Raw genomic sequence first — 21752 nt, forward strand, 5'->3', positions numbered from 1 at the left:
GAACCCTGTATATGCCATATTAGAAAAAGTGACTGATTCATACTGTTGGGACACATACTGTTAGATGCTAATGTCATCAACTCCAGCCACCTGTCTGTTGTCTTCTATAATGTAAATGAGTCTAGTCTGGCTTGCCACAGCTTCTAAGAGTATTTCACCCATTGTTGTTTGTGCTAATTAACCTTGCTATTGTATGAAGGGGTTCTGTGTTGATGTTTATGATAATGTATAATCTACTGTGTGAAGCCTGGTGACAACAAGTCTGACCTGTAGTGAAATCCTGATTAATCATAACAATGCTCAGGAGGGCACGGAATCACATTGGCTGCTTTAAGGAATTAGTTAATTAGCTCTTTTTAATTCTGTTTCTGGTTACAGTTGTATTGTTAGAGTAATATGAGCAGGAGGGAGGAACCTCCTCTTTTACTGTATATAAGACTTGTATTTTGGTTCTAATAATGAGTCCAACTAAACAAGTATCGTCTTGTTTTGTGCTTGTGAGTAGTTGGAATATCTGATATCTATATTCAGACTGTGAGGAAGCGGTATATGACGAAAGCACTCAAGCGGAGTGTATGATGTTTCGTTACATTGGTGGCAGTGGTGGGACGCTTCCTGCAGTCTGGGACATCCAAACTTCCACCTGGATCCAAGGTCCGGATAGCAGGAGAGGAGAGGTACAGATACCAGCCGCCATGGAAGAGGAATTCAGAAGGAGGTTGTGAGAGATGCAGATACAGCATAGAGGACCAGTGCCAGAGCAGGTCCTGATGGGATGGTTTGATTCTATCCGCTGCGAACTCTGGAAGTAAACACTAGCCCGTGAGCAGCGACACCAGGGAAAAGTTCTCCCCTCCATCCAGGAAAGGTACTGTTCGCAGTATGGATTGCGGTTGCTGTTTTTGGGAGAAAAAACGCACAAGGAGCAGACAGCTGAATTAACCAGGCTGGTCTGGGCAGAGATGCGGCTGGATGAGAGCTACAGAGCCCTCCGATGGCATGTATCCCAAGCATGCCCTTGGATAGCGGATGACAGCCCAAGGGAAGGCTTTGGCTACAGCGGCCTGGGACTGTTGTATGTGAAGCTGACAGGGGACCCTAACTTTGGGAGTGATTTGGAGTGGTGGTTGGACGAAATCATGGATTTCAGAGAAAGGCTACTGAACGTCTCGGAAGTGCACTGGAAATATAGAATTTCTGTCCATTCCGGAATGGGAGCTGGAGATCGCCTACAGATGGCTGCTAGACTCTGCTCAGTGCCAGGGCTGGGCTCCCTTTGCCTGGGACTATCAGGAAATACCAGTTGACAACTCTGAAATCCTGGCTGAAGAGTCGGCAATGTGGTAGAGTAACAGTGTGCTTTGCCAACCTGCCCCTGCAGCTATGGAAGCGGAGGTCTTATTACGGATGCAGCAAGTAATGACTGACCTTGATGATCCTGTTTCTGCATGGGATGTTCTTGATGGAGGAATGTGCCTGTCCAGCAGCATGCCAGAGAATCGGCAGTGGAAAATCTGGGGATTGCCATCCCTAAAGCTAAAGTGCTGACAACAGGGCAGAGCTCTGCTATCCTCTGCCCAGCACCGATAGCATCTTCTGGGTTCCACGGACAGGAGATGGTGAACCTCTATCCCCAGACACCCGTTGCAGAGACAGGGGATTTGATAGACTTTTCTGCTAAGGAAGAACAACCTGATGAGCCTCCAGCAGAAGAGCTGGTATCAGGGCCAAACTTCACTGTGCTCTGCCCAGCACCGATAGCATCTTCTGGGTTCCACAGACAGGAGATGTTGAACTTCTATCCCCAGACACCAGTTGCAGAGACAGGGGATTTGATAGACTTTTCTGCTGATGAAGAACAACCTGATGAGCCTCCAGCAGAAGAACTGGTATTAGGGCCAGACTTCACTGTGCTCTGCCCAGCACTAACAGCAGTATCTGTGGAGTTGCAAGGAACTTCCCCAGCTGAAGCGCTGGTCACCGGACAAAGGGTCCAAGACCTCTGCCCCACACCTGTGGCAGTTCCGGAGGCTCAGGGTGAGAAGGTGACAATCAGTTCCCAGCAACAGATACAGTGGGAGAAGGGAGAGGAGGTGTTCGTCTTCCCTCCCCAACAGTTGGCCAGGGTGGAAGAAGCGGTCTTTCCCCCCCAGCAAAGATCCATGCACCTGGGAGACAATACCATAGACATGTCATCCCAGCAGCCAGATGAGGGAACAGAAAAGGAAGCAGCCAGCTCACCTCCCCAATGGCAGCTACACAGTTTGGGAGTGGAGGAATCCAACCTCCTGCCCCAACGGTTAGCCGAAACGGATGATGTGGAGTCCCCAACAGAAGTGCTGGCAACAGGACAGAGTGCTACCAACCTCTGCCCAGCACCGACAATAACTGTGGAGATCCAGGGAGCTGGGGCAGTCGGCCCCTCTCTCCGGTGACAAGCTAATGTAGTGAAGCTGCTACTCCCAGCTGAATCACTGGCAACAGGGCAGAGCGCTGCTGGCCTCTGCCTAGCACCTACAGTGTCTTTACAGCTTCAGGAAGCTGGGGTGATCGGGCCCTCTGCCCAGCAACAGACCGAGCCCAGGAATGTTAAAAACCACCCAGCTGAAGCGCTGGCAGCCGGACAGAGAGTAAATGACCTCTGCCCCACACCTACTGGTGTCAACTATTCCTTGCAGCCAAGAAAGGAGATCATGCGGACAGACTATGTGAGTTCATTCTGCTTGACTAATGCATGTCCAGACCAGGTGGAGGTCTGGGACCTTGTTAGTCAACTTTTAAAGGGGGAGAAATTTGACAGACTCCCCCCGGGACAGAGGCTTTTGGAGGGGACTGAATGCTAGCCTCTTGCCTACCGATTATGGGCCCTGGCATTTGGGGGAACGGTGCTCTTTGTGAGCTGTATGCCTGGGGACCCTTGAGGTGGTGTTACTTTAGATTCAGATCCATGTCCCCCAAGACACACAGACTCTGGGAACCCTGTATATGCCATATTAGAAATAGTGACTGATTCATACTGTTGGGACACATACTGTTAGATGCTAATGTCATCAACTCCAGCCACCTGTCTGTTGTCTTCTATAATGTAAATGAGTCTAGTCTGGCTTTCCACAGCTTCTAAGAGTATTTCACCCATTGTTGTTTGTGCTAATTAACCTTGCTATTGTATGAAGGAGTTCTGTGTTGATGTTTATGATAATGTATAATCTACTGAGTGAAGCTTGGTGACAACAAGTTTGACCTGTAGTGAAATCCCGATTAATCATAACAATGCTCAGGAAGGCACAGAGTCACATCGGCTTTTTTAAGGGATTAGTTAATTAGCTCTTGTTAATTCTGTTTCTGGTTACAGTTGTATTGTTAGAGTAATATGAGCAGGAGGGAGGAACCTCATCTTTTACTGTATATAAGACTTGTATTTTGGTTTCTAATAAAAAAGTCCATGTTCAGCAACTAAACAAGTATCGTCTTGTTTTGTGCTTGAGAGCGGTTGGAATATCTGATATCTATATTCAGACTGTGAGGAAGCAGTATATGAAGAAAGCACTCAAGCGGAGTTTCGTTACATTAATCTATTAGGGGTGATGAGGGTAGTGCAGGAAGGCCTAGACAGTTGGTGGTAATAAGGGATTCTAAAGTATAATCAGAAGGCCTGATATAATAATTTGTTGCCAGGATCGCCTCAACTGAATGGTTTGCTGTCTCCTTGATGCCAGGGTTTGGGAGGGGCTGGGCATTATCCAGCTGTCTTGGTCCATGCTGGAATCAATGACAGAATATATGGAAGGTGGAGGCTCTTTAGGAATCAATTTAAAGAACTAGGCTGCTATGTAAAGGGAAGAACCTCCAAGGCTATATTCTCTGAAATATTGCCTGTGCCATGTGCAAAACAGGAAAGACAGGAGGAGATTAGAGAACTAAATGCATGGCTAAAGACTTGGTGTAAGAGAAAAATGTGGGTTTCTATAGCACTGGGCTCACTTTTCATTGGTACAACCTATATGCTATATATGGTTTGCACATAAATGAAAGGGGGTCTGCTGGAGAGGTTTATGGGAAAGCTGGAGGAATATTTAAACTAGCATTGGGGTGGGGGAGGGAGAATTAGATTACAATGGGGCAGACAGGTCAGACTGGGGTCAGTCCCTATTGGTGGGTGAAATGGGGAAAGATAGGGGGAGGGCTATGGTGGGTGATAAGAAGGTTCCCATATTACAAATGGCCACTCAAAATGGTACTATTTGCACCAAAATAAAAAATATGCAAAATACGTGTGCGAAATGTGACAACGTATTAAAGTGTTTGTTCACTAATGCCGAGCCAAGCAAAATAGGTGAGTTGGAAGCTTTGGTGCACGAAAAGAACTATGATTTAATTGGCATTGGTGAATCTTGGCTACATTCTTCACATGGCTGGGATATTGAAATTTCTGGCTATGCTCTCTTTTGGAGAGAACGGGTAAAACAGAAAGGTGGTGGTGTCTGTCTCTATGCGAGAAGTGATCTCAAAGAGAGTGTAAAATAGGACCATGTTGATGAAGAGTGTGATGAGGCTGAAGCATTACGGGTGGAACTGTACATGGGTGTGTGAACTACAAAGTTAATCATTAGAGTTTGTCATAGGCCACCAAGTGTCAATGAGGAGGTGGAACCGCAGCTCTTTGCACAGATAGAAAGGGCTGTAATGGCTGGGACAGTGATAATAATGGGGGATTTTAACTACCTGGAAATTGACTGGAGGAACATTTAAAGGGCAAAAATTTATAAACCTATTACAAGACAATTTTATGGTACAGTTCATAGAGGCACCAACTAGAATTTATGCTCTGCTTTACCTGGTAATCGCAAACCATGCAGAGCTTATTAGTAATGTTCATATAAAAGAACATCTGGGTAACAGTAACCATAACTTGATTTCATTTAACGATAGCTGTTAAAAACCAGCACATACTGGAAAAATAAAAACATTTAACTTTAATCACATGCCGACCAGGCCATAGCAGAAAGACAGCTGCAGCGCAGTCGGCTTTTTCTGGGAGGGCATCCATGGACGTCCTCCCAGAATCTTGCTTCCGCGTGACCCCTGGGGCACGCACCCAGGAATATCCGCTGACAGTGGCAGTTTACCACGTGATCACTCCGTCAAATGACGGAGCGATCACTTGTAAACAAACCGGCGTTGTGTCCGGTTCCTCTCTCCCCTCCCCGTACCTATTGGTACAGTGCGAGGGGAGAGAGCAAGTGCTGCAGTGCTGTGAGCTGGATGTGTAGTGTCCACAGCACTGCTCTGTGCCCATTCCAGCACTTATCCATCCCATCTCATCCATACTCATCCATGCTCAGAAATACCCATCCATCTATTCATCCCTCCCATCCATGCTCAGAAGTACTCATCCATCTCATCCATACTCATCCATGCTCAGAAATACTCATCCATCCATGCATCCCTCCTATCCATGCTCAGAAATACTCATCCATCCATCCCATCCATACTCATCCATGCTCAGAAATACTCATCTATCCATGCATCCATCCCATCCATGCTCAGAAATACTCATCCATCCATACTCATCCATGCTCAGAAATACTCATCCATCCATCCGTGCTCAGCAATACTCATCCATCCATGCTCCGCCATCCATACTCAGCAATACTCATCCATCCATCTTCAGCAATACTCATCCATCTATGCTCAGCAATACTCATCCATCCATCCTCAGCAATACTCATCCATCCATCCTCAGCAATACTCATCCATCCATCCATGTTCAGCAATACTCATCCATCCATCCATACTCAACAATACTCATCCATCCATCCATACTCAGCAATACTCATCCATGCTCAGCAATACTCATCCATCCAACCATGCATCCATCCATACTCAGCAATACTCATCCATGCTCAGCAATACTCATCCATCCATCCATATTCAGCAATACTCATCCATGCTTAGCAATACTCATCCATCTATACTCAGCCATAACCACCCAGCCATACTCAGCCATACCCATTTGCATTCAACATTATTGTCATCATACAACAATGCTTGCCTGACCAATCACTCTGTATGTAATTTTCATACCATCTGTTTCTTTGACATCATATTTATTGAAAATTGGTTCTCATCTGTCCATATTTTGATAGTTGTACTTCTGGCTTGGCTATGAAAACTACTTTGGAGTTGATTTGCTAAAACTGGAAAGTACAAAATCTGGTGCAGCTCTACATAGAAACCAATCAGCTTCCATTTTGTTTTGTCAAAGTTTCATTGAACAATTAAAGTTAGAACCCGATTGGCTAACATGCACAGCTGCAACAAAGTTTGCATTCTCCAATTTTAGTAAATCAACCCTATTACGTCATAGGTCAGTGTTTCCTAACCACCGGACCATGGTAAGACAGGTTTCAGAGTGGTCTGCAGTATTTACAGTGCTGCCTGCACTAAATGCTCCCCCACTCCCAACCAGCTGCAATGCAATATAAATGCATATTTTGCTGTTATTCCAGGAAACCATTTATTTATTTATTTTGCTGTTAGGCCATGGAAGATTTTATGAAAGAATTTAGTGGGCCTTGGTCTTACAAAGATTGAGGACCATTGTAATAGTTGATTTTAGAAAACTAACCTTACTTTGCTGTAAAATGGTGCTTTGCATGTGTAGCTTTACGTAACTGCCTTCCCAGCTGCTGCCCTCTCCTTCTCTTCTTTTACGTCCCCTGCCACTGGTACTGGTAATGAGGAGCATGTGGCTAACAACACTTCTGCAGTGACAGTGCTGATGCTTGGTGATTGATAACTCAAATACCCAGTATTGTCACTTGTTTGTTAGAGAGTTCTCAGCTAATAGCTAGCTTCAAGCTGGTGAGAAGGCAAAGTTACACCACTCCAGGTAAGACTAATCCTCCCTCTAATGAGCCGGGTGCGGTTGATGCGTTTCACGAATTAACTTCGCTTAGCCATAGTCACCTCTAGATGTAACACTTAAATAGTAAAAAATCTGCTAAACATAATAGGTGCTAAATTAAGCTGTTTAGCATATTCATGAGGTTGCTATAGTTAATTAAAGATGAACCCCATGACAGAAATAACAAACAATTGTATTAAAAACAACATGAATATATACAGAGTATAGAAACCTTGGTGTATTCATCATTGGAATAAGGGTATAAAAATATGTAAGTGAACTATAAAGAAAAAAAAAAGTATCTCACAATAGTGAGTAGACCCCTCACATTTTTGTAAATATTTTATTATATCTTTTCATGTGACAACACTGAAGAAGTGACACTTTGCTTCAATGTAAAGTAGTGAGTGTACATCTTGTATAACAGTGTAAATTTGCTGTCCCCTCAAAATAACTCAACCAACAGCCATTAATGTCTAAACCTCTGGCAACAAAAGTACATCCCTAAGTGAAAATGTCTAAAACTGGGCCCAATTAGCCATTTTCCCTCCCCGGTGTCATGTGACTCGTTAGTGTTACAAGGTCTCAGGTGTGAATGGGGAGCAGGTGTGTTAAATTTGGTGTTATCGCTCTCATTCTCTCATACTGGTCACTGGAAGTTCAACATGGCACCTCATGGCAAAGAACTCTCTGAGGATGTGAAAAAAAGAATTGTTGCTATACATAAAGATGGCCAAGGCTATAAGAAGATTGCCAAGACCCTGAAACTGAGCTGCAGCATGGTGGCCAAGACCATACAGCGGTTTAACAGGACAGGTTCCACTCTGAACAGGCCTCGCCATGGTTGACCAAAGAAGTTGAGTGCACATGCTCAGCATCATATCCAGAGGTTGTCTTTGGGAAATAGAAGTATGAGTGCTGCCAGGATTGCTGAAGGGGGGAGTCAGCCTGTCAGTGCTTAGACCATACACCGCCCACTGCATCAAATTTGTCTACATGGCTGTGATCCAGAAGTAAGCCTCTTCTTAACATGATGCACAAGAAAGACCGCAAACAGTTTGCTGAAGGCAAGCAGAATAAAGACATGGTTTACTGAAACCATTTCCTGTGGTCTGATCACATCAAGATAAACTTATTTGGTTCAGATGGTGTCAAGCGTGTGTGGCGGCAACCAGGTGAGGAGTACAAAGACAAGTGTGTCTTGCCTACAGTCAAGCATGGTGGTGGGAGTGTCATGGTCTGGGGCTGCACGAGTGCTGCCGGCACTGGGGAGCTAGAGTTCATTGAGGAAACCATGAATGTCAACATGTACTGTGACATAATAAAGCAGAGCATGATCCCTTCCCTTCGGAGACTGGGCCGCAGGGCAGTATTCCAACATTATATCGACCCCAAACACACCTCCAAGATGACCACTGCCTTGCTAAAGAAGCTGAGGGTAAAGGTGACGGACTGGTGATGGACTGGCAAAGCATGTCTCCATGTCTCTGTATACTATGGAATTACCTTGATCTATCTCCTAATCTCCTGGTTGATATGTTATGGTTTTGTACAGTAGCAGCATTGCATAATATGTGTTGATATATCAATGTGGGTTTTTTAGATATCATGTAAACAAATTTTTTTGTGTTTATATTAATATTATATTTTTGTAAAATTGTTTGGTTGTGCCTAAAAAGTCCAAGTCCCATTTTCTCTTGCTATTCCAAAGCATGTCTCCAGACCTAAACCCTATTGAGCATCTGTGGGGCATCCTCAAACAGAAGGTGGAGGAGCTAAAGTTCTCTAACATCCACCAGCTCTGTGATGTCATCATGGAGGAGTAGAAGAGGACTCCAGTGGCAACTTGTGAAGCTCTGGTGAACTCCATGCCCAAGAGGGTTAAGGCAGTGCTGGAAAATAATAATAAAACTACTTTACATTGTAGCAAAGTGTCATTTCTTCAGTGGTGTCACATGAAAAGATATAATAAAATATTTACAAAAATGTGAGGGGTCTACTCACTTTTGTGAGATACTGCATATATCCATAATTTGTATATTGTTTAAGATGAACCCATAGACCCACAATGAGCAAACCATATCAATTGCACAAAAAAAAGTAATTATATCCATTTTAATGCGAAAAAGATTTCTTAGATGATCCCTGATCTAGATTTAGACCCCTTTCACACTAAGCCGTCCCGGGCATCAGCAGTAAAGCAGCGCTATTTTTAGCTCCACTTTACCGTCATTTTAGCGAAGCTTTTCGGTTAAAACCGCCCTGCTACCGGCCAAAAGGGGGTTAAATCCGCCCGTAAAATGCCGCTGCAGTGGCGCTTTGCCGGCTGTATCACAGCGCTGCCCCATTGATTTCAATGGGCAGGAGTGGTGGAGGAGTGGTGAAGGAGTGGTGTAGGAGCGGTGTATTCACCGCTCCTACATCGCTGCAAAGAAGCTGCTGGCAGGAATTTTTGTGACGCCCTGCCAGCGCAGCGCCCCGGTGTGAAAGCACTTGGGCTTTCACACTGGGTTTGCAGCTGAGGCTTTTTTCAAGCGCTATGCAGGTGCTATCTGTAGCGCTGTAGCGCCTGAAAAATGCCTCCAGTGTGAAAGGGGTCTTAAAACTAATGGAAATAACAAATCTAGTAAAATCCTTAAAGGAAACAATCAAAACAAACTGGAAAATTGGAAAAATTTTAAAAAGAAGAAGAAAGAAGAAGACAAGGACAAACAGAAATATTGAAATAACCAATTCATTTGAATATAATAAACCCTTATATGTACATATACGAATGAGAAATATGTTAACTCCATGTCTGTCCAATCTCATTTCCCGACATAGAGGCAAGTATGTGAACATATATGTGCATAGGTCAAATTTCATGAATTGGGTTTACATCCACTAAGAAATAATGGCACCCATGTGCGACTGCAAAAGGCAGCACATTTTTGTGTGGTACAGGAAGCCCTAAAATGCGGTGCAGCCCTAAAATGTAGTCTGTTAAGCAGAGTTAGGTGATTTTAAGTTGTAACTCTTCTCTTATTCATATTCTAGCATAAATCCTCCCTCCTAGCACCCCCCCCAAATGCCACCTTCTAGAACAAATTCCTAACCAAATCCCCCCTCCTAGCACAAACAACCCCCCAATTGCTACTCCTAGCACAACCCCCCCTTCAAATCCCCCCCAGCGCAAACCCCATCTCAAATCCCCCCTCCTAGCACAAACCCCTCTGCTCCCAAATTCCTGCTCCTAGCACAAACCCCTGCTCCAATATCTCCCCAATCCTCTCTCCTAGCACAACCCCCTCAAATCCCCCTCCTAGCACAACCCCTCCAAAAAAAATCTCCTCCATAAACCCCCCAAATCGTAGCACAAACCTCCCTGTTCCTAAATCCCCACTCCTAGTACAAACCCTGCCCCCTCAACCCCCTCTCCCAGCACAAATCCCCCCAAAATCACCCCCTTAGCACAAATATGGGTTGTGCTCTCTCCCCACTCCCCCCCCCCCCCAACTCTTCTCCCTCCTGGAGTGAGTTTGGGGTGAAGGAACTTGACTGGCCTGGACAGTGTCCTGATCTCAACCTGATAGAACACCTTTGGCATGAATTCAAGCAGAGATTTCGAGCATGGTCTTCTCGTTCAACATTAGTGCCTGACCTCACAAATGTGCTTCTGGAAGAATGCTCAAACATTCCCAAAGACAACACTCCTAAACCTTGTGAACAGCCTTCCCAGAAGAACTGAAGTTGTCATAGCTGCAAAGGGTGGGCCAAGTCAATATTCAACCCAATTCATGTGTGTGTAAAGGCAGGCGTCCAAATACTTTTGGCAATATAGTGTGTGTATATATATATATTATATATATATATATATATATATACATATATATATATATATATGTATATATATATATATATATATATATATATATATATATATATATATATATATATATATATATATATATATATATATATATATATGTAAATACACACAGTTTATTGTGTGTGTGTGTCTGTGTATATATATATATATATATATATATATATATAAAGAATCTCACAAAAGTGAGTACACCCCTCACATTTTTGTAAATATTTTATTCTATTTTTTCATGTGACAACTGAAGAAATTATACTTTGCTACAATGTAAGGTAGAGTGTACAGCTTGTATAACAGTGTAAATTTACTGTCCTCTCAAAATAACTCAACACACAGCCATTATTGTCTAAACCGCTGGCAACAAAAGTGAGTACACCCCTAAGTGAAAATCTCCAAATTGGGCCCAAAGTGTCAATATTTTGTGTGACCACCATTATTTTCCAGCACTGCCTTAACCCTCTTGGGCATGGAGTTCACCAGAGCTTCACAGGTTGCCACTGGAGTCCTCTTCCATGCCTCCATGATGACATCACAGAGCTGGTGGATGTTAGAGACCTTGCGCTCCTCCACCTTCCCTTTGATGATGCCCCACAGATGCTCAATAGGGTTTAGGTCTGGAGACATGCTTGGCCAGTCCATCACCTTTATCCTCAGCTTCTTTAGCACGGCAGTGGTCATCTTGGAGGTGTATTTGGGGTTGTTATCATGTTGGATTACTGCCCTGCGGCCCAGTCTCCAAAGGGAGGGGATCATGCTCTGCTTCAGTATGTCACAGTACATGTTGGCATTCATGGTTCCCTCAATGAACTGTAGCTCCCCAGTGATGGCAGAACTCATGCAGCCCCAGACCATGGCACTCCCACCAACATGCTTGATCGTAGGCAAGACACACTTGTCTTTGTGCTCCTCACCTGGTTGCCGCCACACACGCTTGACACCATCTGAACCAAATAATTTTATCTTGGTCTCATCAGACCACAGGACATGGTTCCAGTAATTCATGATCTTTGTCTGCTTGTCTTCAGCAAACTGTTTGTGGGCTTTCTTGTGCATCTTTAGAAGAGGCTTCCTTCTGGGATGACAGCCATGCAGACCAATTTGATGCAGTGTGCGGTGTATGGTCTGAGCACTGACATACTGACCTCCCACCCATTCAACCTCTGCAGCAATGCTGGCAGCACTCATAAGTCTATTTCCCAAAGACAACCTCTGGATATGACGCTGAGTGCATGTACTCAACTTCTTTGGTCGACCATGGCGAGGCCTGTTCTGAGTGGATTCTGTTCTGCTAAACCACTGTATGGTCTTGGCCACTGTGCTGCAGCTCAGTTTCAGGGTCTTGTCAATTTTCTTATAGCCTAGGCCATCTTTATGTAGAGCAACAATTCTTTTTTTTCATATCCTCAGAGAGTTTTGCCATGAGGTGCCATGTTGAACTTCCAGTGACCAGTATGAGAGAGTGAGAGCGATAATCACCAAATTTACCATACCTGCTCCCCATTCACACCTAAGACCTTGTAACACTAACAAGTCACATGACATCGGAGAGGGGAAATGGCTAACTGGGCCCAATTTGGCATTTTCATTTAGGGGTGTACTCACTTTTGTTGCCAGCAGTTTAGACATTAATGGCTGTGTGTTGAGTTATTTTGCGGGGACAGCAAATTTACACTGTTATACAAGCTGTACACTCACTACTTTACACTACTCACTACTTTACACTACTTTACATATTTCTTCAATGTTGTCACATGAAAAGATGTAATAACATATTTACAAAAATGTGAGGGGTGTACAAAATGTTGTGAGATACTGTGTATATACATATACATATACATATACATACACACACACACTCTTATAAATAAATGTAATTTTTTTTTGTTAAAAGTTTAAAAACATGGGCGATGTCAGTAGGGCGGAGGTTGGTGTCAGTAAGACAATGGCTAGTGTCAGCAGAGTAGTAAACAGTGTCAATAGGGCAGATATTGGTGTCAGTAGTGCAGTGGATGGTGTGAGTGTTTTTTTTATTTTTATTTTATTTATTGTATTGGATCATAGCTAATGAGAGCCTTTCTGCAATCTTGAATGAAAAAGTCAAACCTTAAAAAAAAAAAACCTGGAGCCCCTGGATAAAATACTTGGCAGGAAATTCCTGAGAACTCCTCAATTGTGCAATGTTCCTGGATCGGCTTGTGAGTCATTATATTCTTTCTCCCCTAATCCTTTCCTTGTCTTTTTTATTCTTCGTATTCTGTTTTATAATTCTGTTGGATTTCCCCCATGGTGCATGAGAGGGGAGGTTGCCCCCCCCCACACACACACACTTGAGTCACAGGGCCTTATTATATGTACATCTGCTAATAACGGGGATTTTTAAAGTACTGTGTAGCACTGTCCTAGATAGGTGCTAGGATTAAATAGATAGATTAGTGTTGGCCTTCTGTATTTTTTGGCTGCAATTGCAGTGATAAGTAAATGTAGTTGCTTACTGTATTCAGTAAGTATTTGTATTTGACTAGTTAGCTCTACTCAGTGCTCTCAGCTGCTGCCAGTCTGATAGCGCCCTCTGTTTTCCTGTGAGCTGTGAAAACTTCCTGCATTATAGGTGTAGATCTATATAGATGGCAGCATCAATATTTATAAAGCCCTGGCAAATCCCAAGGAGCAAGACCCTGAAGACTGCTTGGAGACTGTAAATATTCTCTGAGCACACTGATACTTTTCCTGGAGAGGATCAGACCAGCAGCCCTCCAGGGCAACATTGTCATGTGGTTGCTGTCTTGCTGAGGTGCTGTCTGCTGTCTGCTGAGGATCTATTCTGGTATCACTGGAGAAAGGTGTCCCTTGAGGCTGGGTTCATACTGGAGAACGCAGCCATTTACAGCAGGAGTCCGGTTTGTCTCCATTCACCATTTCAGGGTTGATTCCAGGCCGAATTTTTGGCTGAATTCAGACCTGAAATGGACCAAAGACGCACAGGGCTCCTGTGCAATTCGCACCAGAGCCGCTGCAGAGAAGTGTGAACCAGGTTCATAGAGAGTCGGTCACAATCTCCTTCTATGCAAATTGGATGCGGGGAAACCCACATCCAATTCCCAATAGTGTGAACTCAGCATTAAAGTTGTAAGGAGACAACCAACTGTACTTGGACATGTTGTGAGTACAAACTGCTGGGAGAGATCTTAAAAGACTTCTGGGCTGCTGCCACCCCTCTTTTGCTAAAGAGTCAGCTGTGTTTGCTAATGGGGACATTGGCTGGTGTCCTGAAGAGCTTAGTCTATCTAGGTCTCTGTGAAAGGACTCTGCTCTTGTTGCTCTAAAGGAAGAAGTTTGTGAGCTGTTAACTGCTATTACAAAGCCAAGACCACAGTTTGCCACAAGCAAGGACTTCTGCTTCAGTTTTTCAGAAAAGAGTTCATTGTCCTCAATTTGTACATACAGTAGTTTCTGTTTTTGGAGTATTCCACTCAATTCCCTCAAACCCTAACCAAGTTCTCAAAAATTAAAAAAACAATAAAAACAACACCCCTAGAATGGTTATTGACAAAAAGTGTGTCTGAGATCTTGTGCCTGGCTGCGGGGTAATCCACTGGGGAAGACATTTCCAGTGGCTCCTACAGGAGTTAGCTCTACAACTGTGAGAGCAGGTACTATGCATAACAGACCTCCCCGCCACTGGCTATGGATTTAGCTATTGTTAAGCTCTCGCAATTCTGACAGTACAGCCAGCGATTACCTCCAATAATCACTGCTGGATGCACTTTATGTGCAGTGTTGCCAACCTACCAGATTTACTGACATGACACCCAACGTTTACTGGCACAGCCACGTTTTTACTGGCAGTTCCACAAGTTACAAAATTACAGTTTTAAGTACAGATTCCAGTATTTAGCTACAAATAAGTACAATATGCAATTAGAAATGTGATTTAAGGTAGATATTAAAGCAAAAAGCATATTTCTAATTTTATTTTCGATATAGTAATTAAGTAGCTCAGGGACAGGACTCAGGAGAACAATAAATTAGATTGGGTGATGCACACATGAAATTGACTCTCACAGTGATAAGGACAGCAGTGTGCTGCAGCGCAGATCACCGTCATGACGTCCCTTCCTTAGTCACAGTGACAGTCTCTTTCCATGCCAGGTGGTCCCTTCAGTCCCCTCCAGTTCAAACAGCACTGACAATCCAGCTCCTGGATTTCCTTAATCCCGTCCCGCAGACCTGCACACTCTGCTACGGGCGTTCCGCTCCTTTATACCATGACATCACATGACATGCTCAGACACTGCCTCCACCAGACTAGCCCCCGCCGGCACCCCCGAACACACTGTAGCAAGCACTTGGATGGTCTCAGACAGCTTCAGGCCTGAGCTGCACATGCGCCGTTCCGAGCCAAGCGTCACAGCCATATTTTTTGCTGGCAACCTTTTCCTCTTGCTGGCAGGAAAAAAGTGCCCATTTTTTACTGGCTGCCAGTAAAAATGCTGACGGTTGGCAGCACTGTTTATGTGCATCCAGCAGCGATCACTGCAGGTAGTTGCTGGCTGTGTGGACAGCAGTGAATAGCTGCAGTCGCTGTTAACCTGACGACCTAGTTAATGGGAAGGCAGCTGCACCTAGCCACTCAGAGCGGCAGCTGGAATCTCAGAATGCCGCCACTACAATTTGCACTGGTCTAAATTGCCGGTGTGAATTCATTGTATTGTGATGTAAATTACCCCTTATAAGTAAAATACATTGGACCATCGCTCAGCCTTTCCAAGTCTGCAAACAGAACCCTTGTAGAGTATCTGCTACATGTAACAACTGCTCTTTTGTCTAAAGGTGTACCATTGTGGAGAATGGTTGTGTATTTAAAAGGCAATTTTAGGGTGCCTTCTATATAGGGCCTTCTATATATGCCCTCAGGGTCTGCACCAGTCATATCCAGCTGTGAAGAGGATCCCAGGTAAGGACTACACACATTAGGGATATGCCACTATTCCAAGTCAGTGATTTCGAAAGGACTGGAGTTAGAGAATCAGCAGCCACGGTGTTTAAAAGTTTCCTTTAAAAATGTCAACGCAACCGTGCATGACCAACATAATTACTATCTAAAGTACAATAAGCCTTTCAAGTTTAAAATAATGTAAGTTTTTGAATGAAAATTAACATAGCTTATGATCCATAGGTTAGTATGTGTTATGAGTAACATTTGCATGCAATATTTGGCTACAGTTTATTGCACACAAATAGATGAATGAGGACTTTTGTTCTGTATTCATAGAAGCTACAACAACCAAAAAAAAATTCAATTGTAATGAGAATAAGCTAAACATTAAAATACACCATCTGCTGCTAGAGATTATGTATATCCAGGATGTTAATCCAGAATTTCCAGCAAATAAAATATGCAAATATTGCAGATAGTGCGTTTCTTTTGAAATTCTAAGCAATATAAATGGTAAAAAAACTCAATAACTTGCCTGAGTTATCCCAAAAATGGCTTGTTCTTGAATGAGGGTTTGTGTAAGAGAGGCATGGGCTTTTAATATATCTCCCGCCCTTACTGGGGACAGCTGTTAAGTTAGGCAAACTTGCGGATGGAACTTTCCTTGTTAATGTTTGATAAGCCAATAAACAGCAGCATTGGCAGTAATAGCATTTCCAGATAAAACATTTAAAAACAAGTTTCTTTTTTTCCTATTAACCCCACACCACTGCACAATAGCATAAGCCCAAGATTCTAAATAATAAATGGACAAAGTAATTAAAGCTAAACTCCAGGAATGATCTGCATTGCATAGTTACAGATTGGCATAATGTAAATATCCATTACTTATACCCAATGGGTCACTGGGGAAGGTGGAAATCACTGTAGTAGCCAACACTGCTACAGTAATAGCCACAGTCTTCTAGTACTTGTTTAGGTTCTATGCAAGCGGCTGCCTCATTGCACACTGACCACTAGGGATGAGCTTCGAGTTCGAGGCGAACCCATGTTCGCCTCGAACATCGCATGTTTGACCGTTCGTCGAATTGCAAACGATATGGGCCATTTGCGCCAAATTCGAGTGGCGCTTCACGGCCCATAATTCACTGCGGCATCGCAGTGGATTGCTGGCTGATGATTGGCCAAGCATGCACTATGACCCACATGCTTGGCCAATCACAGTGCCGTCTGTACAGAGAGCCGTAATTGTCCAAAGCCAGGGTGGCTTTGGCCAATTATGGCTCAGGGGGTTTAGTACATACCCCACACTATATAAGGCCGCCTGCACGTTGGCCCTGTGTAGTGTTTTCCAGCGTTGAGAGAGAGCTAGAGAGAAAGAGAGAGACAGTGTCATTTGATTTAAGTTAGATAGAGCAGGCAGGCGAGTCAGTTAGCTGCACTTACAGTGTATTGTGTATATATATACACATCCTAGGTGTTGTGTATATATATATATATATATATATATATATATATATATATACATACTGTATTCAGTTTAGCTAGATCCGTTCCTGTTATTCTCATCCTACTGACAGGCAGGCGTTTTTACAGTATTTACAGCTACCTGAAGAAAATTGCTGGTGTTCTTCTGATCCTCATAGTCCTATTAGCTACAGTATTTACAGTTAGTGTAGTGCGTCCTCTGCACAGTGTGCACCTAAAGCTACCTGAAGAAAATTAGTTGTGTTCTTCTGATCCTATTAGTACCGCAGGCAGCTGCAGTATTTACAAGTTAGTGTAGTGCGTCCTCTGCACAGTGTGCACCTAAAGCTACCTGAAGAAAATTGGTGGTGTTCTTCTGATCCTATTAGTACCACAGGCAGCTGCAGTATTTACAAGTTAGTGTAGTGCGTCCTCTGCACAGTGTGCACCTAAAGCTACCTGAAGAAAATTGGTGGTGTTCTTCTGATCCTATTAGTACCGCAGGCAGCTGCAGTATTTACAAGTTAGTGTAGTGCGTCCTCTGCACAGTGTGCACCTAAAGCTACCTGAAGAAAATTGGTGGTGTTCTTTTGATCCTATTAGTACCGCAGGCAGCTTCAGTATTTACAAGTTAGTGTAGTGCGTCCTCTGCACAGTGTGCACCTAAAGCTACCTGAAGACAATTGCTGTTGTTCTTCTGATCCTATTGCCCTCCAGGGGCCATCTTATGGGCAGTACACTGACTGCATCACACAGCAGAGCTCTGCATGTGTAGGGCGCTGCTGTCTCTGCGCATTATTCCAAAAGTTCTTTGGTGTGGGCCTTTTTTGATACGAGTGCATCACATCCCACCGCCGCTATTTGCAACATATGTCTCAAGCGTATCTCGCGTGGCCAAAACATCACCTGCTTGGGCACCACATGCTTGACCAGACATATGTTGACCTGCCATGCAGTTCTTTGGCAAGCGTACCTAAAAGACCCACACCAAAGAACAAAGCGGACCTCTCCTTGCTCCTCATCAGCTGGGATCTCCAACCCCACCATACCTTCAGTTCTCTCTGAAACCTGCACTGAGAGGAATGAAGGTATAGAATTAGGTATGTCACAGCCAAGTACTTGCGGGCAATATGCTATCAGTACACAGATGTCAGATTGTACCAGGCAAATTTCCCTGCCCCAGCTGCTGCACCGCCGAAAGAAGTTCGCTCCCAGCCATCCACATGCCCAGCGGTTGAATGCTAGCTTGGCTAAATTGCTAGCACTTCAACTGCTGCCTTTTCAGTTGGTAGGCTCTGCCCCCTTCCTTGAGTTTGTGGAATGTGCGGTTCCTCAGTGGCAGGTTCCCAAATGCCACTTTTTCTCACGGAAGGCGATTCTGGCTCTCTACCGGCATGTGGAAGGCAATGTCTTGGCCTCGCTGGACAGGGCGGTCAGTGGTAAGGTGCATATTACCACTGACTCATGGTCCAGCAGGCATGGACAGGGACGTTACCTATCTTTCACCGCGCACTGGGTGACTCTTCTGGCAGCTGGGAAGGATGCAGGACAGGATGCAGTAGTGTTGGAGGTTGTTCTGCCACCACGCCTCCAAAATTCTACTAGTGGTGATTCTGCCAAACCTCTCTCCTCCACCCCCTCCTCTTCTTCTTCCTCCATGGCCTCTTCCTCTGTGCCGATTTGTCCTGGGAATCAGCGGTGCTCCGTAGGCTTTCAAGGGGCTACAAAAGCCAAAAGATGCCATGCGTGCTTGAGCTGGTGTGCTTGGGGGACAGGAGCCACACTGGGGCAGAGATTCTGTCAGCTCTGCAGGGGCAGGTTCAGAGGTGGTTGACGCCATGCCAGCTTAAGCCAGGTATGGTGGTTTGCGACAATGGCACCAACCTCCTCTCCGCCCTCCGACAGGGACAACTGACCCATGTGCCCTGTTTGGCTCACGTCCTTAACTTGGTGGTGCAGCGGTTCTTGGGAAGGTACCTGGGCTTACAGGATGTCCTGAGGTAGGCCAGGAAAGTCTGTGTGCATTTCCGCAGGTCATATAATGTCAGTGCTCGGCTGGCTGACCTCCAAAAGGAATTTAACCTGCCCAAGAACCGCCTAATCTGTGACATGCCCACCAGGTGGAACTCAACGTTGGCCATGCTGCAGCAGCTGCACACACAGCAGAGGGCCATCAATGAGTACCTATGCGACTATGGCACCAGGTCAGGGTCAAGGGAGCTTGTTTTTTTTCCCCACGCCAGTGGGCTATGATCAGGGATGCATGCACTGTCCTGTCACCATTTGAGGAGGCCACGAGGATGGTGAGCAGTGACAGTGCATGCATCAGTGACACTGTCCCTCTTGTCCACCTGTCGGAGCACAAGCTGCGTGGAATAATGGACAGGGCACTTGAGGCAGAACAGAGGCAGGAAGAGGAGGACTTCCTTACCTCTCAAGGCCCCCTTTATCTAGACAGTGTTCCTGCGTGCCCTCCGATCACACAGGAAGAGGACAAGGAGGAGGAGGATTGTGTCAGCATGGAAATGGAGTCTGGCACTCAGCATCAGCAGCCGTCTTCAAGGGATCATTTACAGTCCGAAGAAACCCATGGACTTGTACGTGGCTGGGAGGAGGTGGCTGCAGATCATGTCGTTCTTAGTGACCCAGAGGACTCTGGACCGAGTGCCTCAGCAAACCTGCATGGCTTCCCTGATCCTGCAAAGCCTGCGGAAGGATCCTCGTATTCGTGGTATCAAGGGGAGGGATGATTACTGGCTGGCAACCCTCTTTAATCCACGTTACAAGGGTAAGGTTGCGGACCTTATCTTGCCGACGCAGAGGGAGCAGAGGATGAAACATCTTCAGGAGGCCTTGCAGAAAGGTTTGTGCAACGCATTTCCAGAGCCTGGGAGGTTACAATTTCCTGGTCCTCCTGGACAATGCGTTGCTGAGGCTTCTGTCAGTCACAGAATGAGCGGTGGAGAAGGTGGCCATCTGACCTATGCGTTCAGACAATTTTTTAGTCCGCAGCCCCAAGGTCTGATCAGTTCCAGCAACCATCGCCAGCGTCTGATTCACATGATGCAGGATTACCTAGGGGCAAGATCAGACTTGGACACCTTTCCCACCGAAAATCCTCTGGGTTACTGGGTCTTGAGGATGGATCACTGGCCAGAGCTAGCACAGTATGCAACTGAGCTACTGGCCTGTCCTGCATCCAGCGTTCTTTCGGAACGTACATTCAGTGCTGCTGGAGGCTTTGTAACCAATCACAGGGTGCGCCTGTTCACTGAATCGGTCAATCGGCTGACCTTCATAAAAATGAATCAGTCTTGGATCACCAGCTACCAAGCACCTGATGCTGATGTAACCGATTGATTTTTTTTAATGTGAGATCCCTTCAAGACTGCCTATGCTGATGCTGAGTGACTATCCTGTTATGCCGAGTCACAATCCTCTTCCTCCTCAATTTTCATGCTGATAGCTTGTGAGAACATTTTTGGTTCTGGGCACCGCCACCAGTGCCCAAGGCCCAATTTTTCAGCCCCTGTTTAACAGGTGTATAATTACAATTTTTGATGCAATGCTTTGCAGCTGGGCTCATTCCTGTGCTCCAACTATAGTATCTGTGAGGAGTTGCAGTGTTGTGGCACCAGCACCAGTGCCCAAGGCCCAATTTTTTCAGCCCCTGTCTTACAGGGGTGTATAATTACAATTTTTGATGCAATACTTTGCAGCAGGGCTCATTTCTGTGCTCCAACTAGAGTATCTGTGAGGGGTTGCAGTGTTGTGGCACCAGCACCAGTGCCCAAGGCCCAATTTTTCAGCCTTACAATTTTTGGTGCAATACTTTGCAGCAGGGCTTATTCCTGCGCTATAACTATAGCATCTGTGAGGGGTTGCAGTGTTGTGGCACCAGTGCCTAAGGCCCAATTTTTCAGCCCCTGTTCAACAGGGACATGTAATTACAATTCTTGATGTAATATTTCACAGCAGTGCCCATTCCTGCGCCAACCAAGAGTAACTGTGAGGGCTTACAGTGTTGTGGCAACACCACCACCACAGGCCCAATTTTTCTGCCCCTGTTCAACAGATGCATGTAATTACAATTCTTGATATAATATTTCACAGCAGGGCCCGTTCCAGCGCCCACCAAGAGTAACTGTGAGGACTTACAGTGTTGTGGCACCAGCACCACCACCACCAAAGGCCCAGTTTTTCTGCCCCTGTTCAACAATGGAATATAATTACAATTCTTGATATAATATTTCACAGAAGGGCCTGTTCCTTGCGCCCACCAAGAGTAACTGTGAGGGCTTACAGTGTTGTGGCAACACCAACACCTAAGGCCTCAATTTCTGGAGAGTATATAGGGCAGCATGAAGTATATTATTCCTGCTCTACCATGTGGTAATAAGGGTGGTGGGAAAGGAAAAGCAGCTAGCACCGAATAGGCTCCAGCCTGGCCCCTGATACAGACGTAAACTTAACAGATGAGAATGGTGCTGCGCTAATCCATAAACAAGCACCGATGTATGGGTGCAATCGTGCTAAGAAATTGCTGGATAGAGAGCTAGTCGCCTGCACTCGATAGA

General features: G+C 45.0%; 1 protein-coding gene and 1 long non-coding RNA gene across 3 annotated transcripts in view; one reads left to right on the top strand and one right to left on the bottom strand.

Annotated features, from left to right (window-relative positions):
• LOC141103554 (flavin-containing monooxygenase 5-like) overlaps window positions 1–16374 on the bottom strand; it is a 207981-nt gene extending 191607 nt beyond the window's left edge. The window contains exon 1 of the mRNA XM_073593262.1: window positions 16244–16374. The gene's annotated coding sequence lies outside the window, so the exon portion shown is untranslated. The remainder of the gene's footprint in view (window positions 1–16243) is intronic.
• Window positions 1–21752, top strand: part of LOC141103555 (uncharacterized) — a 295050-nt gene that overhangs the window by 242445 nt on the left and 30853 nt on the right. The gene's annotated exons all lie outside the window — the stretch shown is intronic.

The sequence above is a fragment of the Aquarana catesbeiana genome, linkage group LG07 (genome assembly GCF_042186555.1).
Source record: "Aquarana catesbeiana isolate 2022-GZ linkage group LG07, ASM4218655v1, whole genome shotgun sequence".
NCBI classification, from domain to species: Eukaryota; Metazoa; Chordata; class Amphibia; order Anura; family Ranidae; genus Aquarana; species Aquarana catesbeiana.